The sequence below is a fragment of the Mustela erminea genome, chromosome 1, assembly GCF_009829155.1.
Source record: "Mustela erminea isolate mMusErm1 chromosome 1, mMusErm1.Pri, whole genome shotgun sequence".
Classification (NCBI taxonomy): domain Eukaryota; kingdom Metazoa; phylum Chordata; class Mammalia; order Carnivora; family Mustelidae; genus Mustela; species Mustela erminea.
In genome coordinates this window covers 107,577,597-107,602,435 of record NC_045614.1, presented here as the reverse complement: position 1 = coordinate 107,602,435, position 24,839 = coordinate 107,577,597, and the positions used below count along the sequence as shown (strand labels likewise).

Here is a 24,839-nt window from a genome sequence, read left to right as displayed (position 1 = left end):
TATTGCATGTGGGCTTTTTTTCCTGCATTTTGTTTCCAAAGGATATGTTCTTGAGATGCCAAGATGGTCTTGCTATAAGACTATCTTCCCTGGAGCAGCCTTATAGCTGATAACTACTTTTACCAAAAGTGACCCATGTGAGAAAACAGTGTCTAATCATGGCACCTAAAGAAATCAGAGTTAATGAAAATCAGGCTGATGGTTTGATACATTTACTAAAATGCTGAAATACTTCATTGAAGCCTTTGTTGTTGGAACCTGGAGATAATGTGTGTGTTGGAGGAATTGGAATGTGGTGCAAAGTTATCACTGACTCATAGACTGCTCTTATGAAATATGGATACTAGGTTCATAATTTAAGAAAGAACCTGGTATTTATAGAGAGCTGGGTATTTGTTCATATCGGTATTTGTTCAAATGAACATTGTTCAGGTACTTGGACTGATGTAATAGCTTTATCACATGAGTGTCACAATTTAAGACTAATAGCAAGAGTTATATCTAACAAATGATGCCTTGATTGGACAAAAAAATCTAACTATGGCAGCTTCCCAGACTTAGAATGAAATGTCTAAAAAGATACTGACTCACATTTAGTTCATTTGCTGGTTTGGTTGTAAAAGAAAGTGTGTATTTAGTAAAAGAAGGACTAATAAACTTCTAAGGACCTTTTCATGAATCGCTTGAGGAAAGTGAGTTGCTAGTAAGACTTGAATGATAGGAAAAGTCTGGTCCTTATCCTTAATCATCTGTTTGTGCTTAAATTTACCTTTAAACTTCAACTAAAAAAAGTTGTTAGGTCTTATGGTTTAACAACTTTAGGAGATAGTCAATAAAATTATCTACTGTTAGGTTAATAAATGCCAATACATCTATTTGCAGTTAATCAGTTCACATTTACTTAATATTCCCTGTCTCATTAGATATAAATTAAATGCATAGTTGGGAAGCTAAGCTGAAAACATTTTCCAGAATTTATACAAAGCATGAATACAAAATATGTTAATGGCAGCTGGAGGCAGAGCAACTTCAATACTGTGATGTTTAGTAAAAAACATGTTGCTATGTTGGTGAGCAAAAACCAGAGTGAAAGACAATTAGACATCTCTATTAAATGTACATTTTGTTATTCTGTGGAGAAAACATCAAAGGCATGTGTGGCATTGTCATGGCAACGATGGGATTTTTTTCCATCTATAATCACTACATGCAGATTTAGTAACATTGATTTCATTTTGTCTATTTCTGGGGCTATAGTTCAGGATATTTCTGCCTGGTTAGTTCAGAGATCATTAATGTAAGTAATTGAAGATACAATATTCAGAACTGAATTGTGGCTAGAAAAAATCCTAAAGCTAAAAAAATATGGTGGCTAATTTTCAGAAAAGGAAAGAACAATCAACACATGTATACCATTTATTTCTAAACTTGGAATTTGAATTTAAGTGAGATGTTTTTTCATGAACATGGCATTTTTGTGACCATAAATAAGTGCAGTCTGTTGGGAATTTATTAGGGTTCTTATTTCATACTAAGTGCCTAGGGTCTGCAAAACAGTCAAGTATGACTTCTTCAACACATGTAAAGATTTTCTTCTAAATTTTCTTTTTAAATAAAGAAACAGTTTAGCAAAATGGTTCCTCCTTACTTGGTCTGCAAGATTTACCCAGTAATTCCCTATGTTTTTGCTACCATGATTCTCTTTTTCTCCCTCCTGGTTTTCCAGGATTCCCAGAGGAGTGGGCGGCAAAACTGATAGCAGGATATTTCCTGCTTTCCTCATAGACATGCTCATCCTTTGTATAAAGGAGTTTTCCTTAGAAATTTTGAGAATTCTTCATTTGAAGAATTGAAGAACACAAAAGATTTAATTTGTCATCAACCTCCCATGTTGAACTCATTATTCAGTAGGTTTTTTTTTTTTTTTTTTTACATTCTATTTACTTATTTTAGAGAGAGAGAGAAAGAAAGCACGTGAGCGAGCTGGGGGCAGGGGAAGTAGCAGAGAGAGAGCAAAGATCAGACTGCACACTGAGCACAAAGCCCGAAGTGGGGCTCAATCCTATGACCCTGAGATCATGAAATCAAGAGTCAGATGGTTAACCTACTGAGCCACCCAGGTGCCCCTATTCAATATGTTTTATATTAGTTTATTTTTTAAAGATTCATGCTATTTATTTTTAGAGAGATAGAGCATGTGAGCATGGGGGCGGAAGGGGGCAGAGTGAGAGAGAAGCCCCAAGCAGGCTCTGTGTTGAGCATAGAGCACAACTTGGGACTCCATCCCATGACCCTGAGATCATGAACTGAGACAAAACCAAGAGTCTGATACTCAACTGACTGTACCACCTAGCACCCCTATTCAGTAACTTTTAGAAACATGCTGGGACAACAGGTAAGAAACAGAATAATTTTAACATTGAAGGATTAATTTCACTTGGGGTTCTTATTTTAAGAATATTGCAGTCATGAATAGGCTACAGAGTCATTGTGAACTAATACAATTTCTGGGACTAAAAATAGGTCCCCAGTAAATTTGACTTAGCATTTATAAATATGATAAAGATTCTGGATTTTAGATCAACTAGAATCATCAGGTGATAATGATCATACCAGTTTCAATGATTAGATGGCATGCCCTTGGTCTTATCACTTGAGAAGATTGTTGCTTATCTATTTTCTAGATTAAAGTCATGACCTGGATTCAAAAAGGAAAACCAAACGAGGGATCAGGATAGAATAATAATAGAGTTCAGAGACTGGGCTTCTCTTCTGAGGGTACAGTCAATATCTTTTAGAAATATTCCTATATGTAGAATTATTGTGGATGTAGGTATTGACTTATGTGAGTAAAGAGTAGTAGATAAGAAATGGCGATAATTTGCAGCATTGAAATCTTTCCCTCATTTTTCCCCTCCTTCATTCCAGTTTAGAGGTCATTTGAAAGTACAAAAGAAGATGAACCAATGTTAGTAAGTATGCACAATGGGGGTTTATGAAGGCAACTTGGGAAAAAAAAGTATTTTGTCAGTAAGTTAGCAATTTGATTTTTAAAAATATTTTATTTATTTATTTTACAAAGGGAAAGAGAGAGATAACACAAGCACAGGTGAGCTGCAGTCAGAAGGAGAGGAAGAAGCAGGCTCCCTACTGTGCAGGGAGCCTGATGTGGGGTTGGATCTGAGGATTCTGAGATCATGACCCAAGCTGAAGGCAGATGCCTAACTGACTGAGCCACCAAGGTGTCCCAGCATTTTGATTTTATCTACCATTTTTATAACAAGAAACTCATACAAGACTATCTTTTAGCATCAGCTTCTCTGAAGGGAAGAGTAGAGCACAGAGACTAAAGCAGCCACCTGGAGGATGTAATACAAATCTCCGAAGTCCTCAGATAGAAGTGTGAACACCTGAGTTTTTGTCCCTTATCTGTTCAGGTTGAGTTATATGAACTTGGGTAAGATCTCTTACCCAAGAGATCTCAACTCAAGTTGAGTTATATGAACTTGGGTAAGAGAGAGAGAAAGAGATCTCTCTCTCTTTCTTTTTAATATTTTATTTATTTATTAGAGTGAGAGAGGGAGAGAGAGAGCACAAGCAGGAGGAGCTGCAAATAGAGGGAGAGGGAGAAGCAGGCTCCCCGCCCTGACACAGGGGCTCAATCCCAGGGCCCTGGGATCATGACCTGAGCAGAAGGCATGATTCTTAACCCACTAAGTCACCCAGTTTCCCCAAATCTCTTTACATTTCTGGTTCTTGGGCTTCATGTGTATGAAATGGTTTAGTTGGAAATGTCAAATGATTTGGTTGGAAGTGTCACCCACTCTGGAAACACAGATGACTATAGTACATAGTACTATAGTACATAGGTTTTGATATGTCTTTGCTTTCTTTCATTTCAAGGGAATTTGTTTGTATTACATTTTATAAAAGTATCAATCTTTGATTCTTGAGAAACCCTTACAAATGCTGGCTTCACTGTAGATTCATTGAGAAGCATTATTCTAGATGATAATGAACCAGCATTATTTTGAGTTCATGTAAATTTAAACAAATGATGTTTCTTCTTAGTAGAGCCTTTCAGGCTTCCCCAAGTCTGGAATGTCAGAGGACACCTGCCATATTTGACTAACGTAATTTATCTTTTTTGTACTCACCAGTCCCTGCTACTGGACCCCAGGTTCCTCAAGGGCAGGATCATCTCTAAATGTCCCCCTTTCAGTAGTGTCGTTCATTAAAGAGACATATAACTTGATGCATAAATCTCTTCTTAGTGATTTATTAGACACTTGCCTTACCTAGAAAAGAATAGGAACGAGGAAGATCTGGGATATCTAGTGCTAGATGAATTGGCAAAGACAATGAGTCATTTAAATTTTTAAATTCCCTCACTGGGGGAAGGCAGCTCCCTTCCACATCCACTTAGCAGATGCTCAGTTGCCCTTCTTTGTGCTCTGACTTTGATGAGGGTTGCATGGTGTCTAAATTTAAATCTCCAATGTGTCAGTTATTTAACTTACAAGGTGGGGGGAAGTATCACTCCCATGACAGAAATATTTTGAGGATCAGCATTTATAAGTGCAAGATTCTGAAGTACTTAACTTGGAAATGCCCTTATTTTGAATGTTCTACTACTTCTTGTTTATTCAGCAGGTGAGTATTTTCTCCCCATTGTGTGGGGGCAGAAGAGACAAACAGGAGAGAATTGGAATAGTTAGTATTGTAGATAGAGAAGATGAGAAGACCCAGAGAGAGCCAGTAATTTTTTTTTAATGATTTTATTTATTTATTTGACAGACAGACATGACAAGTAGGCAGAGAGGCAGGCAGAGAGAGAGAGAGGAGGAAGCAGGCCCCCTGCTGAGCAGAGAGCCCGACGTGGGGCGATCCCAGGACCCTGAGATCATGACCTGAGCCGAAGGCAGAGGCTTTAACCCACTGAGCCACCCAGGCGCCCCGAGAGCTAGTAATTTGCGTGAGGTCATCCACAAAATCAATCATAGAACTGACACCAGCCATAAGGCAGTCTCCTTCCAGTTGTGAAGTTCTTTGCTCTATGCTACCCTATTTATCTGAAGTAGTTTCAAGCCTCTACTTAGCATGCTGTGTCTAGTGTTCACATGATCCTTTTCTTAGAAATAGCTGGGAATAAAGAAATTATTTGATCTATTATCAGAATTGGAACAGTTTGTTTGTGATACAGGGACTGAAGATCACCATATAGATGAGAGCACTGTGTCACGCTCTGGGTAAGCAGCATCAGAACTGAAGAAGCATCTTTGAGAGATAATCACTATCTGTTATAAAGTGATGCATTTATGCCAGCATTATTTTAATTCCTTTACCTACTTTACCTTATCCTCACAACCATCTTATGGCAATTACTATTATTGTCATCATCCCTACTTTGCAAATGAGGAAACTTACCACAGGGGGTAAGTAATCTGGGTAAGGTCACACAGCTGGCAACAGCTTAAACTAGAGTTAGAACCAGGTGATCTGGCCCCAGTAGCTCTGCTCCTTCGCACTATGCCCTGCTGTCTCTCAATAGAAATGTTTTCTCTCTTTCCTTTTTTCTTTCTTTCCTTTTTTCTTTCTTTCCTTTTTTCTTTCTTTCTTTCTTTCTTTCTTTCTTTCTTTCTTTCTTTCTTTCTTTCTTTCTTTCTTTCTTCTTTCTTTCTTCTCTTTCTGTTGTTAGGAAACATTTAAAATACAAAAAAAGTACAAAGAAAATAAAGTTCATTCTATCCTCCCCCCCAGATGTAATTGCTGTTAACAATACTCCACAGCAAATCAAGGGACAGGAAGATATAAGGTAATACATTTCAGCAGCCCTATAATTGAATGCTTGAAGCTCCTTTTGAGTTCTTGTCATTGAATTGTTAATATATCCCGGAGCAAGGCTGCCTCAGATGGGTTTGGGCACCGTAAGGAGCTTCAGTTTGAAGGCTTACTTCCTCTTACCTTAGCCCCACACCGAAGTGCTTCTGGCCCCATTGGTGTGCTGACAGTACAGATGGAAGTGGGCCTCCTAAATGAAGTCCTTACCACTAGATACATGGAAGCTTCCTACTACCTGGTCCCCCTTCAACCATTACTTAGGATAAAGGCAGGTGGGGATTGATGCGTCAGAGCTGGGGACACCCTAAATTAATGTGTCTGATGTTGACAAACATAAAGTTCTCTAGAATTTGTAATCAAAGTGGCTTTCCATACATTAGCAGTAATGTCATTGTTAACTGATATCATGGTGATAGTAAGTCCAAAAGGAAGCATTTAAAACATAGACAGCCTTTTCTAATAATATAACACAAGCAGCTTCAAACACGTTAGGCTCACTCTTCTGAGTTAGCTCAGTAAGGTATCTGTTGATGGGAATCAAAGGAGCTCAGAAAAACATCAATTCTTAGTTATGCGGGAAACAGGCATTTCTAAGATCTGGCTTGAGCATCTGAATGTTAAGTGTGGGCTTCCTTACCAATATTCAGTGGCCTTGCGTCGTTGTGTCACTAAGGAGAAAGTTTTGGGGCACACAAACAAAATTTATTGTGCTTTCTTTTTCTTTTTGTCTCAGGAAAGAATGTAATATAAATATGTATAATCTCATGAGGAAGTAAAAAGGGGAAAGAAAGTTCTGATTTCAAATGCCAAAATCTTTTGGAGTCCAACAAAATACACGTGGCCTAAACATTACAAATCAAATTTCTTTGCTGAAGTTGTGATATTTGTGATTCACACATTGTCTTTTACTAGTTTATTATACAACCTGTTTTTGAGGAGATACTACTGAATTCTGTGGAATAAATTCAGTGTGTGTGTGTATGTGTGTGTAGAATCCTAATATAATCCTTTTCACTTTAGCTTTCTGTAAATTTCTAAATAATCTGAGAGGTAGAATCTTTTGTTTTTTTTTTTAATTATATGCAAGTAGACAAACTTCTGGCATTTATTCTCTAATTAAATCATAATTCTTACAGCCAAGTTATGATGCAGTCATTGTGAGTTACATAAGAAAAAAAGAAAACGAAGTAAAGTAACCACAAATTTAATAAGATATTTCTAAATGGTAATTCTGGCAAGTTAAAAATGCCAAAAAAAAAAAAAAATCTATTAAAATGTTTTTGGAGAAGGCCAGAGCTTGTGCTGGAAGTGGAGAGGAAACAGACTTCCGTGAGGTAACGATTCACCCTCATGGAACTCCTGCCCTGCTTGGGTAATGAAAAATAAACACATAAGAGAGAAGGCTAAACTCACAAATTACAGTTCTCATAAAATATAATTTTATGCATACAAGGTAAATTTCCTTGCTATATGATTTTAATTTTTACTATTGCCTTCAGTTATGAAAGGATCTCAAAGAATTTTATAATTTGAAACTAGTATTCCCATTTTGGGGACTGGGAAATTTCAGGTGTTAACAAATTGAATAACTTGCCTTATCAATGATGAAGAGAAGAAATTTCCTGAGATTTAGGCTTCAAGTTTTCATTCACTTTCCCATCATTTGCCAGTCTAAATAACACACTTTATTTATCACAAAATCACAAGGCCGCAGTCCACCCTACTTGACACCTGTGGAGTCACCTGACCCTTCTTGATAGAGGGAAAGCATTAATGCATGACTCTAAATTAAGGCAATAAAATCATTTCCATACTCTAAAATGAAGGAATATATGATGTAGAGATACTGTAGAACATATTTTCCCTGTGGGGAGCTATACAAAGAGACTATGTAGACTTTTTTTTTTTTTTTTAAAGATTTTATTTATTTATTTGTCAGAGAGAGAGTGAGCGCGAGTGAGCACAGGCAGACAGAGTGGCAGGCAGAGTCAGAGGGAGAAGCAGGCTCCCCACGGAGCAAGGAGCCCGATGTGGGACTCGATCCCATGATGCTGGGATCATGACCTGAGCTAAAGGCAGCTGCCCAACCAACTGAGCCACCCAGGAGTCCTAAGACTATGTAGACTTTTAATGTAGATACAAAATTCACTGGAAGACGGGGAAATGGAACTGGCTGGAAGACATTCAAACCACTTTTCAACCTTACATGTTTGTGGTTTCTTTAAGTCTCCTCTATAGTTCCATGAGTCTGTGAGCTAATAGAATACTACTATGTGGATAGAAACAGAATTTTTTTCCTTGGCAAATCTTTATGAAGGTGAACCTTTGGAAAATGATTTGATTTGTTCACAATATTCTTTGCCAGTGGTTATGACATGTAATGCTGTCTTGCAACAAAGGCCGAATTTCAATCCTGGAAAGGACACAACTAGAATAGAACTTCAGCTGACATTGTTTGATATTCCTGCCCCAAGAGGAATGGTTACCAGTGAGGCTCTGAGTTGGAGGAAGAGGAGAAATATAAAAAGGAAAGTCTTTAGCTATCTTTTTGAAGGCTTATTGTCTACCCACTCTGGTGTAGATGCCCAGTGCTTGAACCAAACTCTTACTTACAGATTTATGCCATCTTCCTTCTTCACTCCCATAATATGTATTCTTATCAAATTCTTAACTTCTTGTCAAAATCTTATCTATTTTAAAGACATTTTCCAAATGTCATCTCCTTTTAAAGTCCATTCTGATTAGGATCCAATCTCCCTTCAGTTGAGCCTGTAAAGCACTCAGTATTTTCTGTATACCTTGCATTTCTCTGACTTGCATTAAAGTCATTTATGTTTGGCTTTCTTCATTCTTCTAGGCCCTGAACTTTATGTGCAGAAGCTATCTCCTACTTCTTCTATGTCTTTCTGTATCTTCTCAGTTGCCTAGCAGAATACCTGGATCCTGGCAGGTGCTCAAAAGTAAAAAGTGAATAAATTTTTTTGCATTGAATTAAGTATAATTCTAATGAAATCTATCTCCATTTTGAACTTAAGGGATGGTTCACTTAACAGGCTAGTAAATATAAGTAAGTATATATTATTTACCACAAAAGATAGTGTTGTATGGTTATTAAGAACTCAGGCTTTGGAATTAGACAAAATACAATAAAAATCTTACCTCTACAACTCAAATTACTTAAATCAATCATGCAGTCTCTCTTTTCCTTAATTTTCTCATTTGTAAAAATGGGATAATGATTTTATCTCTCTCAAAGGTGGTTGTCAGATAATCCTGGTAATATTTAAGGTATAATTTTAAACAAGATAATTCATGGAACAGATTTTATTTTCATTGTGTCACATGCCAGGGATATATTGGTATAAAAATAGCAACTAGTGTCCTCCAGGATCTTGCAGTTTGGTTGAGAGGACAGAGAAGACCAGAGACAGTTGGGTTCCATTGCGACAGGTCTGTGTTTAAGTGGTTTGCTGACAACAAGCATTTTCTCTTTAGCTGCCAGTCTCATATATGCTTGCCAAAATAAGCTGATCAGTCGGATAAGGAAGATACCTGTTTTTCTGCCCATCAATTTAACAGCAGTCTAAACTTTCAAAGAGGAGCTCTGTAGAGGCTCTGAATTTATATTAGCACTAAATGAGTGTAACATATAATCCCATGGTCAGAGAAAACCATTTCCCCTAGACTTTTAATGTATTTTATGAGCAGGGGGGGTCATAAAAGTGTTTTACTTAGCAGTTCAAGAGTCAAACTTCTGTTAAAAATTTTCCTTAAATAAAGCAATCTGAAGGAAAGTGATAGTCATAGAACCATAACAACTTTAAAGCTTAGGGTTAATATTATCCATGTCTCACTCTGCAGATGATGACAGAATAACCTTTAGAAGGAAAGTGACTTGCCCCAAATTCTACAGTTCCTAGCTGGGAGAGCTGAGGCTCTGAGGACAACTTATATGGGCTTTTATAATGTCTTAAGGTAAAATCTATACCTTTAGTTTGTTAAACTCAAGAAAATTGCATTTGTTTAACTTCTTATACAAGAATAAATTACTTCAGGCACCTGTAGTGGATAGCACCTATCTTATGATTTATCACGTACAGTGGAGGGGAACTTACTACTTTTCTAGACCACTTTCACGATTAGACAGCTTTAAATGGTAAAAGTTATTTTTTACTTGTTCAACCCCTTCCCACCTCCATGTACTTAGAAGCAATAAAAATAAAATATTGTACTGTTCAAAATGACACTGGGAGCCTGGCAAGAAAGGGACATTTTCAAGTGTCAGGGAGGAAGATTGAATGCATAGCTCTAAAATGAGTGGGGATAGTAACTTCATTTCACGAAGTATACAGGATCACAACCACGTGACTAGTAGCATATTAAAGTCCACACAGAGACCACAGCCATGCCCATTAGAAAGTTTCAAACTGGGCTCCCTTCATATATCAGGAATCTATAAAAAATGCCTATAATAATAATAATAATAATTATATTGAATTATATTAATATAATTTATATATAATTAAATTATTATAGTAAACATAATAACAATTATTATTATTATTATTACTACTACTACAACTGTTACTAGTGGTATATCATTATTATTTACTGGTACTAGAAAAACTGAGCCAAATGGGCTAAAGATAGATTCCTGCCCTGTCAAATAATAAAGAATAATTATTTGAGGGGTATTTGGAGCCTCAAGCTTGCACTGAATGAAGATACAGGGCAAGAATTCCACTAACTATACATGATGAGAACAACAGAGAGAAAAATAAAAATTGAAAATTTAAAAGATGTTATAGAACTAGGGATGGTTAGAAACAATTACAAACCACCCTTCAATGTGGAAGAGAATGATCACTACAAATAACATTATAGGCAAACATTTTAACATAAAGAGACCATACATAGTTGTGAAAAGCAGCCAGTGTATATAACAGGTATATTAACATGAAAAGGACCAGAGAATATGGATTGATCTGACAGGAATTTTAATTAAGTAGGTTTAAATATTGAAAAATTAAAGAAAAAAAGAAGGGAATCCATGAATCATAAAGATTTCAAGGAGTGAATGGACTTACGAAATAAATTTGAGTAAGCCTAATAGGAATCCTAGGAATGCAAATGTAACTGTCAAAGTAAAGATAAATGGAACAAAGCAAAAAATCCTTATTAATAACTTTGATAATAAAATTACCGAAAGTTAAACAAGCAATAAGAAAAATCCCTTCTATGTAATTCCTGATTATAATAATTCTTGATATATTTGGACCAAAAGATATAGTACATTCATAATTCAAACGTCCTGGGCTCCAAACATTTAGCAATAGAATTGTATATAATAGGTAGATAGATAGATAGGTAGATAGATAAGTGATAGGGACAGAAAGTCATGAGAGAGAGAGACATAGAGATACAGACAGAGAGAGAAGAAAGAAAATAAGACACACAGAACAATGGAAGCAACATCACTATCTCATGGATCAGACTCAGAGATATGCAAAATTAACGGTAGAGCAGCTATAGCAAATATTATCTTATATAAAAGCAAACAGTAACTGAAGGCGTGGTTCCTGAATGGTAAAAAGGAATAAGTCTTCCATGCAAATTGGGAATTTGGAGCCATCTTGCTATTTGGAACCCAGAGATGGGGTGTGATATTCTTTCCTTATCTAAGTATGTTGTATCTAACAATTATCCATGGCTGCCTGGGTCCATATCTTATATGGAATCCAAACTTGGGTGGTGAAGGGTGGGTTACATATATCACTGTGAGAATAGGAACTGAATCAAGCTACTTTGTGTCTGAATGTTATGCAGGGTGCCTATATCCTTGCAGGCTTGGATCTGGGACATGCTATCATAATGTGGTTCTAGACTGATGTGATAGAAGATACAAGAAGAAATTGCTGGATAGTGAGATGTGAGTTCAGAGGGATAATAGGGAAGTCATAGAAAAATAAACCAACCATTTCCCTTAAAATGAACCTGGAGTTTCTAATTGCATTAAGTTATTTAATGCTAAGAATTACAGCAAGGAAATTTTAAAAATTTGATTATTAATTTACTCTACATGAAATTAATTTTATCAAGCATTTTTGACAAAGGCTGACATAAGCATCCTATTTAGTTCTAATAATTCATTATGATAGTACTAATACATTCATTCAAAATAGAGCTGATTAAGAAAGAGGTAAAAAAAAAAGAGTGATTGATGATAGATTGAGAGGATCCAATATATATTTAATCAAAGTTCCAAAAGAATAAAGAAAATATTACTGAAGCCACTTTAAAGAGAGATTGAGATTCTGGCTGAGAATTTCTGAGGATTGAAGAAACCTATGATTCATGAGGTTTAAAGGACAATAATAGCCAAATAAGATAAATAGAAATACAAATAAATATACAAACTAGGTTTTCTGCTCAGGGTCTTATTAGATTGAAATTAAAATATTGACCAGAGCTGAGATTTCATCTGATGCTGAGTTCTCTTCCAAACTCAACAGTCATTGGTAGAATTCAGTTCTTCATAATTATAGGGCCAAGAATTTCCATCTCTTTCTGGTTGTCAACTGAGAGTTGTTGCTCTTAGAAGCCACCATTCACCCTGACAGTTGGCCTTCTCTACAGCTTGGCAGTTTGCTGTTTCCAGGTCAGCATTAAAGTCTCTCATCCTTCCCGTCTCTTTGTTCAGGAAGGGCCCAGTCCCTTTTAAGGATTAGGTCAGGAGAGTCTCAAGTCAGGATAATCCCCCTTTTGATTAACTCAAAGTCAGCTGATTTGGGAACTTAATTACAGCAGTAAAATTCCTTAACCTCTGCATATAACAACCTAATTCTGGACTTGAAATCATCATTCACATAGTCTTGCCCGGATTCTGTTGGTGGTCTAACTCTTAAAAATAATGCTTCTATATATTAGGGACAACCAATTAGAAACCTTCACAGAAAATAAAAGTTACTATTCACCATACCTATAGAAAATATGAAATGCTGTGTTGGTCAGGATTCTAAGATGTCCCCCCGTATTTTCCTACTCCAATATACATGCCCAGACCATGAAAATTTTAAATTTTACTTTTGTAATTAGATAAGGTAATATGGCACAGCTGATCTGGTCTGGGTGGGCTTGATCTAATCCTATGAGCCCCATAAAAGTAGAGTTTTCTCCAGGTGGTAGTGGAAGAGAAAGTTAGAGAATCACACTCTACATGACCTGAAATAATATAAACAAACACACATGCTATGGACTGTCAGTAGAGAGGGGCAGCCTTAAGGAGCTGCAAACTGTCCAGCACCAACAACCAGCAGGAGAATGGAAACATCAGGCCTACAACCCCAAGGAAATGTATTCTACCAACAACCTGTATAATCTTCAAACAATCACAGGTGACTTAATTTAGGGAGTCAGAATTAGAGCATTCTTTCCAAACTTGAAATAACCTGCTTGTTTAACAGAAGACAATCAGGGCACGAGGCTGTAAAGCCACCATTTGCTGGCAGGCTATAGGAGAATCAGGCTATGCATCCCACAATGTTGGCCATTTATTATTTTGAACTTTTGCTATTAATATAGCGTAGAAGCTTGTTTCCATACTTACAAAACAGAGACAGGGATGTGCAGTCTCTCAGAGCACCTCTACTTTAATATCGGAGTTTATAAGGAGTACAAACAAATTATCTGACTTTTCTATAACCGACCAAATCAGTCTGCCTTTTAATATCTGAATCTACAAAGCAGCACTTAGGCTAGGTAGAGGACAAGAAGTGATGTCTAGAAGTAAACAAATAAGATGCACTGTGTAAACAATTCCAGATGGATCTCAGGAAAACAGCTTGAAGGGCAGCCTTATAGAATCACACCTCTGCAGCAGGAACAAGCACTTGATAATGGGACAGGCTTTATTTGCCTGCACACTCTGCATTTGCTTTCAATCAGATGAGAAGGCGAAGTTTCTGTCAGCCCAACAGAACAAAACTCTGCCTCTGTTTATGTTTTAGTCCCCTAGGTAGAAGCTTAACTTTGGGGATGACAGATGAAATGCTTTGGTTTGTCATTTATACCACTGTGCACAGATGGCTCTCAGGCATCTATATGATCTTTCTCCGTACTATTTACTGCTCCTCCATCCGGTCCCAGGAGACCAGGTGTGAAATCCAGCACTAAGCAGTTTTTGCTAGCTGTGAATTGCATTGAGCCAAAGAGGCCATGTGGCTGGACTTTGGAATGTAAAATAACGTCATTACTTATACCATGAAATTAAACTGCATGTTAACCAAACTCCTAAAATATGCTCCAGGGAGAAATTTTGCTCTTTTTTAAAGATGATATCACCAACTTGGCTTATCATGTAAGAAATATGACAATTTACACATTTTAATTCTCTTGGTAGAAATATGAATATTTTAAAAATTTCTTTTTCTTATTTGCTAATGTAATTCTCGAGTAATGTGTTTTATTTCAACCCATTAGATATTTGTGGATATCTCACTATATATAGGTAATGCTTAAAGAACTACTAAGGATTCTGTGATGGGAAAGTTACAGTTACCATTGCCAAGCATCCCACAGTTCTTGGGAAGGAATATGGCATGAATGGAAAAAACTGTATAAGAAATGCATGAAGTGCCTCTTTGGAAGGTAAGAGGATAGAGAGATGGTTAGTTGAGTGATATCAGGAATAGTTTTGGGTGAATTGGTATTAAGTCTGCTCAGCCTTAAAAGATGGTCAGAATTTCAACAGATAGAGATGGGAGAGAAGGTCATTTCATATTCATGAAAGTCAGCTTGACTGGGGAAGGTATAATGTACAGAGCAAGAAATGGCATATAGTTCTATATAGCTGAAATCTTCAAATTGGAAGAGTTTAAAAAAAATTTGTTGCATGGAAACCATTGATCTTTCAAATAGAACTATATTCCCCATTTCACAGAAAGTGGAACTGACAATGCAGATATTAAGAACTGTAATTAACACTTTGCTGGGGCATCATGTGCCAGACACTGTTCTCAGAGGCTTTCCAAGGTTCCTTCACTTAATCTGTAAAACAGCCTTATGAGGTAGTGCTCTAGTAACTTCACTTTACTGCTGGGGAGCTTAGATACAGAGAAGTTAAAAAATTTATCCAGAGTTACAGACCTACTCATCATACACTGAGCACTGGCTTTCCCAGTCTGTATTTACTGTTTACTTCTTATCATTTCTGAGGGAAGAAAGTGGAAAAAAAAAAGTTAGGCTCAGAAACTGGAAATTAATCAGACCATGAATGAGGCATTAACATTTTTGAGCAGAAAGGTGCTCAAAGCTAGGTTCAGGCAAAATTGGAAAAAAAGAGAGAAATAACAATAGAAGAAATGATTTAGAAAGCCATTACAAAAGTCAAGGTTTGTGTGGATGAGATCTGTATTCGAGCTGTTCTAGAAAAACCTCTAGAATGGCCAGGCTATGGATGGCTGACTCCTGAAAGAATCTGAAGGTACCCTCAAGAAGTTTGCTCTTTATTCATCAGGTCCAAGTTGGGCACAGATCCAAGGTTCTTCATGTGATTGATAGAGTTGTGGCATTTTCTGGGTATTTTAATTTGTTTCTATTATTAGTTTTAAAGAGATTTATCGGCATGATTTTGCTTCTGTGGCCAACTGAGTGCATTAACAGATTTACTTTTCCAGAGATAGCAACTACAAAATCTGGAAAAAAATACAAAAATGTGACAACTTAAAGGAGAGTGAGAATGAGGAGAATCAAAACTTGGAGGAAGGGGTTTGCATGTGGTGAGTTTTTGCTAGTTTATCTTGAGAGCAGGGAAGCTGACATTTGGTGTCACACATCAGAAATAAAGCTCTAATAATTTGCAGACTTTCTGACCTGAAGAATTAGAGAAGAGAGTTCAAGGTGATTACTGGTTCAAAACGGTAAGGACTGAACCTTGAAACAGATACAGCCAGAGAAGAGGACCCCAAACTTTGTATAAACTTTTCTCAAATCTTGGGCGCCTGGGTGGCTCAGTGGGTTAAGCCGCTGCCTTCGGCTCAGGTCATGATCCCAGGGTCCTGGGATCGAGTCCCGCATTGGGCTCTCTGCTCAGCAGGAAGCCTGCTTCCCTCTCTCTCTCTCTGCCTGCCTCTCCATCTACTTGTGATTTCTCTCTGTCAAATAAATAAATAAAATCTTAAAAAAAAAAAAAAAAAAAAAAAAAAAATTTTCTCAAATCTCTGGCTGGCCCTGAACTGTTTACATGTGGGAAAACTCTAAGCAACCTCATCTAGATAGGACAAAATAAATAAACAAACAAAAAAACAAACTGAAATTTGACCTACTGGCTAGGAGACAAACTACTGTTTGTAGTCAACAAATTATTGCCTACTAACCAAAAATATTGTCTACTAACCATTCTTTGGAAGAACAAATGTGACCCATTGTCAAGAGAAAAAGCAATGGAGGCCAAATCTGAGAAGACCCGAATGTTATAAGTAGATAAGTCCTTCTGTCAATTAATAAACTATGCTTAATGAAATGTAGGAAAATATACTCATAATAAATGAAAAGATAGGATACCTCAGTTGAGAAAAAGAAGTTCTAAGAAAGGACCAATGGAGATTCTTGAACTAGTCATTATGCACTTCATTCTGTAGTGGGGGACAGACCCAAAATATGATGAGAACAGAGTAGACTGTAGATGAGAACAGAGTGGAGTAGACTTGGGAATTATGTTTTCAGAAATGCCTAGAAGACCTAGTAACTATAAAACCTCTCAGACTTACTCCAGTATGCCTACAAAACAGTGCGGACAAAGTTGTAGCCCAATTTCAATGGTAGAAGAAATTCTTGAGTGTTTCCTAATGAAATCCACTGTTGGAAATTTCACCATTAGCAAAATAATTCTAGGGGCTCCTTTGCCTCAGGTCATGATTTCAGGGTCTTGGGATCTGCCCCTGCATCTGGCTCTCTGCTCAGCAGGGAGCCTGCTTCCCTCTCTCTCTCTGCCTGCCTCTCTGTCTACTTGTGATCTCTCTCTCTCTGTGTCAAATAAATAATAAAATAAAATCTTTAAAAAAAAAAAGTAACTCTAAAAGCTGTTGTCATTTGTACCATATTTTGAAAGCAAAACACATGTCACTAGAATAAAATGAGAATAAGGTAGAACAGGATGGTGTACCACCAAAAACCATGCATATTTTGAGAGCAAAGCACATGTCACTAGAATAAAATGAAAGTATGGGAGAACAGGGAGGTGTACCACCATCAGATAAGGACAATAGAATGAATAATGATTCACTCATTTCTGCCTGTCACCGCCTTTGTCCCTCACCTAGAACAAGCTCCAAGCATGTGATCTTTAGGATATGTCCATTTGCTTGCTTATCTCATTTAATTATATGCATCCTCCATACTTTCAGGGATAATACTTAATTATCTTAATACTTAAATTAGCACATATTAATAAGAATGAGGTATAGATATCAATATAGTTTTCAGAATTCATGCAGAGAAATAAAACAAAATAGTAAATACTCCCATAATCTGTGGTACAGTGGTTTTAAAATTGTATATTATATTTTCTTTTGATTAAAATTTAAGGGCAAGCTTCATGGATAATAATAAATGGTATTAATAAATAATTATTTTTGTCATTAAAATCCTAATTATGAAGACTTTGAAGTAATATGGAAAATGCTTTTGCTATGACTGACATGCAAATTACAAAACAGTTTGTGTACTTTAATTATAACTAAGTTAAGATCATCTTTGTTAGGCAAGATATAGAAAACAAAGAAAAAAGAGGAATTTCAGAACTGAGGAAATAAAATTAGAATAGGTTTTTCCTAATTTCTGTAATAACTATGTATATGTAATAAATAAACTTCAGCTTTGCCCTCTAGAAACTAAGAATATACAGGAAACAGCACTGGTTTTATTTTAATCATTAGGTTAAGTGGCAACCTCTGAATAAAAGAAGCTATTAAAATCGTAAGAGTTAAAACAGCAACAACAATAAAAATATAAGTGTTTTAGAATTCTTCTGGAACAAGAGCATCCTTGAGATTCACAGTGTGTGTATGAAGCTACCCTGAGGTGCTCTGATGACACACAAGGGTTTGGAAGCCCCACATGCCCCTATCCCTTCAGCTTCTGGAGAACTAAAGAAGACCTCAAGATGGATATAGAATACTTGAACTGTTGTGTTGTTGGATGAAGCTAATGAGACCTGGAACTTTTGTTTTGTTTCTTTCAAGATGTTCTTAAAAAAAGATTTCTCATGAAATCATCTCTTGTGAGATGATTCTCATCTCACAAACCACTTCAGCACAAAGGCAATTTAAATAGCATTTTTAATCAATAATGCAAATCAAGTGTTCCTTTTCAAGCTCGAGAGTAGGAAGATAACATACTATAAATGACGTCTCAAGTCTCCGCTGGAATCTGCAGATTTTTGCAGTTCTTGGAGAAAATGAGAGGATGGCAATTCCCACAGTAACTTCTTTTCTTCTCACTAAGTGTGCGTAAGTCCCAAAGGCAGTGCCACACTCATAATTCAATTGGTAATTTGACTAGCATAAGAGAGAGTTTGAGGAGATTGAACAAAAAACCCCTAAGACGCAGGGACTTGATGGTACTTTTATACCATCAAGTATACGATTCTGAGATACTACCTGTTTTTTAAAGACTTATATGAATCTGTACCAAAGAGGTCTCTCTCATCTTGTGATCCAACAGTTCTTAATTTTCCACATTCTTATGGTGCTTGTCATGTTCTGACTGCCATTATTCTTGTGCAAGGCAATAGGGAAGACTTCAACTTTGCTAATAGTTGGATATCATATGGCCTCAATCCTCTGATTAATATTTATATGATGTGAAATCATATAAAATCAGAATATTTCTCATTAATAAAATAGAGATACCAGAACTCCTATGTTTTTATGAGGATTACATAAAACAATATACGGAAAGTGTTTAGCGGAGACCTGAAAAGGAGTACATGCTCAATGAACTGTAAGCATACACTTTTCTTATTTCTTTTACTGACTTTTAGCTTCTTGAGAGTCAATCTTTTTCTGCACAATAATATTGGAGAAAGTGAAGAGATAATACTGACACAGTTTCTGTAAAAGAACATTCCTGAATCATAAGCACACATTATAAAAAGAACTTGTTAACTGCCCTCTATGACATCTAATCTCTCTGTCTCCATGAGTATTATGGTTAAAGATTTTATTTATTTATTTGAGAGAGGGAGCAAGTGAGCACAAGTTGGGGGGGTGCGGGGAGAAGAGCATAGAGAGAAGAAGACTTCCCACTAAGCAGGGAGCCTGACAAGAGGTTTGATCCCAGGTCCACAGGATAGGGACCTGAGCTGAAGGCAGATGTTTAACAGCTGAGCCACCCAGGCACCCTCTATCTCCATGCATGTTGATCATGGAAAAGTTCTTCATCTTTTCTGTTGGATCATTGGTTTGTTTGCTTCCTGGGTTTTGCTCTGGTACATCTGATAGATGAGCCTGTGTGACTACTAGGAAGCAATTTGTCTCCTACACAACAGAATAAGCAGAAAGGCTAGAAAGTGTGACTGGGTTATTGAAAGGAGCACTTGATATCTGTTCCAATTTGGTTTTTTTTTTATATGTATAAAAAAGGAAGCACATCATTAAAGACTACTCATACTTTAAGTATTATTGTGCCTAAATTATTTGTAATGTACTTCACAACTGATCAAAAATCAGGAATGTGTCAAGACTCAGTGGTTGAAAGCTGCTTTAATGGTTTCCTCACTTCCCTCTATTATTCTTTTTAGAACATTCTAGTAATTACTTTGATTATCCAGTAAGATCTCTTTCCTTTTCTAATTCTTATAATCATATTTGAGGATGTTTCCTCCATGGCTAACACACTCGCATTAATTGTGAACTTTTAAAAATTTCCGTATTTTAAATGTTTTGTTTTTTCTACATGTTATTACAACTGCTTAGGTCAACCACCTCTTCTTTATATTCATTCTCCCTATAGGAAGAATCTATTTATTTTATCACTTTTCCTCTTATACTCTCCTACATAGTAACCTTCATTTCATAGTATTCAAAAGTCGGTAGATGGAAGATTATCCAGGAAGGTCAATCAGGCATTGAGAATTTACCAGAGACTCACATCCAGTCAAAGGTATTGTTCCTTACACAAAAGCTGAACCTTTCCCTTTAGTACAGCGGAATGATTCAAAACTCCAGAAAAATTAAAAATTTCATAAATTGGATAGTTTTCATCATTTTGTTAACTTATCTAGCTGTTAAGTTGCCTGTGTATTTACTCACAGTGGAAATTTGGCTCATTCATCCTTCAAGGATAGATCTAGTAGCCCAAATTTCAAGATGTAAAACAATGCAAGAACTGAGCCAGAAAATAATGTCTTTTTCTGTAGTCAGTGCATTCTTCTTCAGGGGCGACAAAACAGTGTACAACGCTGAGAAGGTGACTTTGAAATCCAACTCTGAAGGAAAAAAAAAAAAAAAACTGCTTTAACAGGAAATATATCTAGAGACTGCAGGAACTGCAGCGTCAAAACCCGGCCCACATCCTTTGCCTAACAACTCCAGCCCACGGACAAACTCTGATAACCACACAGGGGGATTTAATGATCCTCACTCTGTGTCCATCTATAGTGTTTCCAAGGAACAGGCTCTCTGCTGAGAGAGAAATCTACCCAGTCCAGATGATGGACAAAACTGTGGGAGGTACAATTAGCTTCACAAATTGTCAGGGGCTTTTAAGACTTATTCACTCTTAAAATACTTTAATGATTAGGTATCTCAGGATTCAGAGCCTTTATGGAGGCAAAAATAAATGTCAGTTTTAATCTCCCAATCAGTGATTTCTCAAAATGAGTCTGGCAAACCACCTCCCATCTATCTTCCGCCCTGCCTGTGAGGAAGAAACTGGAGCAAATAAGATGGAAATCCCAGCAAGGTAGATGAGTAATGATGATTGCCTCTTTCCCATTTATCTTTTCTCTCACAAAATAAGTGCCTGGAATTTGAGATTACCATGGAGCTGTTTGTTAGTGGTGACAGCTGTATGGTCTTGGTGTAGAAAATGTGTTCTGTACTGGCTTGTTGATTCATGTAGGTCACTTGCAGTGTTTTTTTCTTTAAAAAAATATGACAGAATGATCATTTAATTTCTGAAGTCTGATGGCTACCGAGAACTTAATGACCAGTTCTGCCTAGATTTTCCCTTTTGTTGGACAAAAATATCAAGTCATAATTTTTTAAGTTTTTATTTAAATTTCAGTTAGTTAATGTACAGTGTATATTACTTTCAAGTATGCAATCTAGTGATTCAACACTTCCATACAATACCCATTGGTCATCATTTAAGTTCCATCCCCTCACCTACCTGGACTTAGGTGTGACAGCCTTAGGATACCACACAAAAAGCATCTTGCACAGCTAGAAAGAGGGGATAATTAAGCATAGGAATAGAGGATCTATATTGGCAGCAGTGATTACCATAGTTCATAATTATGTATCTATTTCAGTACAGAACCTATCCCTGATTGATGGCTTTTCTCCCTTTTTGAGATGTTTTTCAACAATTGAAAGTTATTTCCTGGCTCTCTCTGCTCAAGTCCCACATTGGACTCCTTGCTCAGTGGGGAGTCCACTTCTCCCTCTACCTCTGCCGGCCTCTCTGCATGCTTGTGCTCTTTCTCTGACAAATAAAATAAAATAAAATAAAATAAAATAAAATAAAATAAAATAAAATAAAATAAATAAAATAAAATAAAATAAAAAAATAAAAAACTGTATTCACTGAGGCAGGGAACAAACAGTCAGCATTCCAGATGGCTGTAAGAGGTAATGGGGGTAGCACCTTAAGTGGTGGTAACTGTGTATTTGTTTCCTTCCCTTCTTGAAATGTTTTGTTTGTTTGTTTTAATTTTCCAGAGAGAGAGAGAGAGAGAGAGAGAGTGAGCAAGCACAAGCAGGGGGAGTGGCAGACAGATGGAGAAGCAGGCTCCCTCCTGAGCAGAGAACCCAATGCGGGACTCTATTTCAGGACCCTGGGATCATGACCTGAGCCAAAGGCAGATGCTTAGCTGACTGAGCCACCCAGGCATCCCTGGAATGGGCTTTTATAGGACATTTATTAACTATTATGTATCAGTGCCCTCTTAAGTAGGTCATCTGTATGCAGATTTAGTGTCTGATATCCAGGAGAATTTCCTGAACTTGGAGAATATCTAATAAAAAAATCTGAAATAAAAGAAAATGGTGAAGCAGAGATTAAGCTTTGTGACAATAGTACACCAAGGTTTAAAAGGTATATTGAAATTCATTGTTGAGCCATTTGATTGAAATTGCTATTGTTCAACCTTGTCTGCATCTTAAAAATACGTAAGAAGATTTAAAAAATTATTGATTCCCAGGTGACATACAAGACTAATTACATCTTTGACAGTGGGATCTAGGCATTGATATTTTATAAGGTAATTTCAGTGTATATCTTGAAACGCTGGTCTAAATGATAACAAAAATGTTGTTAAATCCTCTGACAGTTCAATTGGCAGAGATATTTATGAGTAATTAAAACAAATGAAAAATAAAGGCTTATGGCTAGTGAAAGTTGTATGATAGGTGAAATTTTTCAGTGTCATTGTAACCAATGATTTAGAGGTAGTGAAGTCTTATTTCAAAAACATTTGAAAAGACAAAGTAAGACAGTATGAAACATTTCTATACTAAGAATCTTTATCATTTTAGTCCATGTGTTTCTGGAATCATCAATATAAAAGCTTCCAGAAATATCTTTTTAGCCTTTCATGGGGAGCAGGAACAAAGGATATAGTCATTGGGATTGTCTGGAATATGCAGTCAATAGAGATAAATGTAGATATCAGAAAGACATAAATATATCTGACCTCTTATTCGTAACCTTTAGCTATAGAGACTAAGCTGCTTATTCCCTCCATTCCCTTTGTCCTCCATTCTAAAGTCATCTAATAGGAAATGGAGGGACACTTTTTCAATAGCTTTGACAAAGGCCTGTCATTGCTGGGAAATAACAAAATAGTGTCTACATCTCTATGTCTTTTTCTTTTGGATTTTTCAACATTTATTAAAATGGTATGGAATATCCTAACATATTTATGAAAGGAGTTTTAGAACAACTGATCAGAAGTATCTTTGCAAATAGCCAGTCAACTTTGACATGGTTTCTAATGAATTCTGAGACACTAATTAGTACCATCTGTTACTGCAAGCTCTGCAGCTTTCTTTGTTGTTGTTTCTCATAAACAGAAGCTTCTAAGACTTTGGAGGTGATGAAAGTATTTTTCTAATTACTTCCTCTTTTCTCTTTTATTTCATATTTCTCAAGGAAGAAGAGTAAGATACATTACATTCAAGACCATGATGAATGCAAGTTTTTCCTAGGATAATTTAAATTCAATAAGTACTTTTTTATTTCTTCTATTTCTTTTTTATTTCTCAGATATAACTGATAGTATGCTCCTTAACTTCTTAGTTAATCCACCTGGAGCACAGGAGCCTCCTGAGTAATATGTATTCCAGCCTTTTTGTTGTTATTTTCTTGTTTTCTTCCTGTGATGATGTCTGGTCTCAAATTTTCACCCAATCATCCTGAGGTCATACTGTTGTGATATTCTGATCTTCTGGCCAGGACTTCCATGTTCTCCCTGGAAAGGAAGAAATATTGCTATGTCTACGTAAACATTGAAAGCCTGAATAGTCCTAAATTTATCTTGGATGGCACAGGATTCATTCACTGTTATTAAAAATATCCCATAATGTACACAGACCTGTACCCCTGGGGATAAAAATACACTATATATTTATAAAAAAATTTAAAAAATATAAAATATATCCCATAATGTGTCGTGTAGAGCAAAGAATGCTCATAAGAAGAAGTTCCTTAAAGAAGATGTTTGGGTGCATATGCCTGGGTGGCTCAGTTGGTTAAGCATCTGCCTTCAGCTTGGGACATGATCTCGGGGTCCTGGGACAGACCCAGTGCAGGGCTACTTGCTCAGCAGGAAGCCTGCTTCTCCCTCAGCCTGACTCTCTCTCTCTCTGACAAATAACTAAAATCTTTTTTTTTTTTTTTTTTTTTTAGAAAGGTGGTTGAGTGAATAAAATTCTCAGACCGCCCTCATACATTATCTTTCGTAGAGATTCATAAATCCAAATTCACACTCTGCAAAGACCGCACTGTGAAATGCTAATCCATTCACGGCAGACCTGGTGAGCAAAGTGAAGCAAATGCTTTTTAAGTTCAGAGGGAAAGGCAGATGACACTGTCTGTACTAGAAAACTAGCCTGAATTGGTTAAGCATAAAAAAATTGTCAGGAGAAAGACGAAAAAAGTTCCTACTATACATATAGCTCTGAGAAAGGTAGTGTGAATTTTATGGAAGTGAATTATACATGCAGTCTTTCCTTACATAACTTATCATCTAATAGAAGATATAAAACACGTCTGGAAAGGGACACGAAGTGTGTAAAATGGGCCACAAGAGAGGTACAGGATACTATGGGTATTCTGTGCTAGTAGAGATTATTACTATCTGGGGATAGAATGGAATTACAGAAATCTTCATGGAGCAATGGCCTTAACTGAGCATTAAAGGATGTACTTTAAAATGGAATGTGGGAATGAGTACAGAGGTAGGAGGCTAGAAGGCTTGGACCATGGTTGGGGGTGGGAATAGATGGTGAAGTGTTAGCAAGAAAGTGGTTATATTATTCTCAATTTTATGCAAAGAGTCCTATGTTTGAAGCTCAGGAGTTGGCTTAGGAGAAAGTAATTTAATGAAAATTAGGTCTAAAAAAAAAAAAAAGTTTTTTTTTTTTTTTTTTTCTCTCTGTGTAACAATTAAGCATACATGGTAGGCAATTTACTCTGGTTTTACTCTGGTGCTTTTCACATGAAACTTGAGAGCAATGAAGAAATGAAGAATTGGGGATAGTTAACACTGCCCTCCA

The 24,839-nt window shown here is 36.5% G+C and overlaps 1 long non-coding RNA gene across 1 annotated transcript in view; it reads left to right on the top strand.

Annotated features, from left to right (window-relative positions):
• The window catches only part of LOC116587103, a 33,991-nt gene extending 10,174 nt beyond the window's left edge, over positions 1–23,817 (top strand). Inside the window, exons 2-5 of the long non-coding RNA XR_004284324.1 lie at positions 8,699–8,908; positions 9,703–9,816; positions 14,348–14,487; positions 23,215–23,817. This is a non-coding gene — a long non-coding RNA (uncharacterized LOC116587103). The remainder of the gene's footprint in view (positions 1–8,698; positions 8,909–9,702; positions 9,817–14,347; positions 14,488–23,214) is intronic.
• Positions 23,818–24,839: the final 1,022 nt, after the last annotated feature.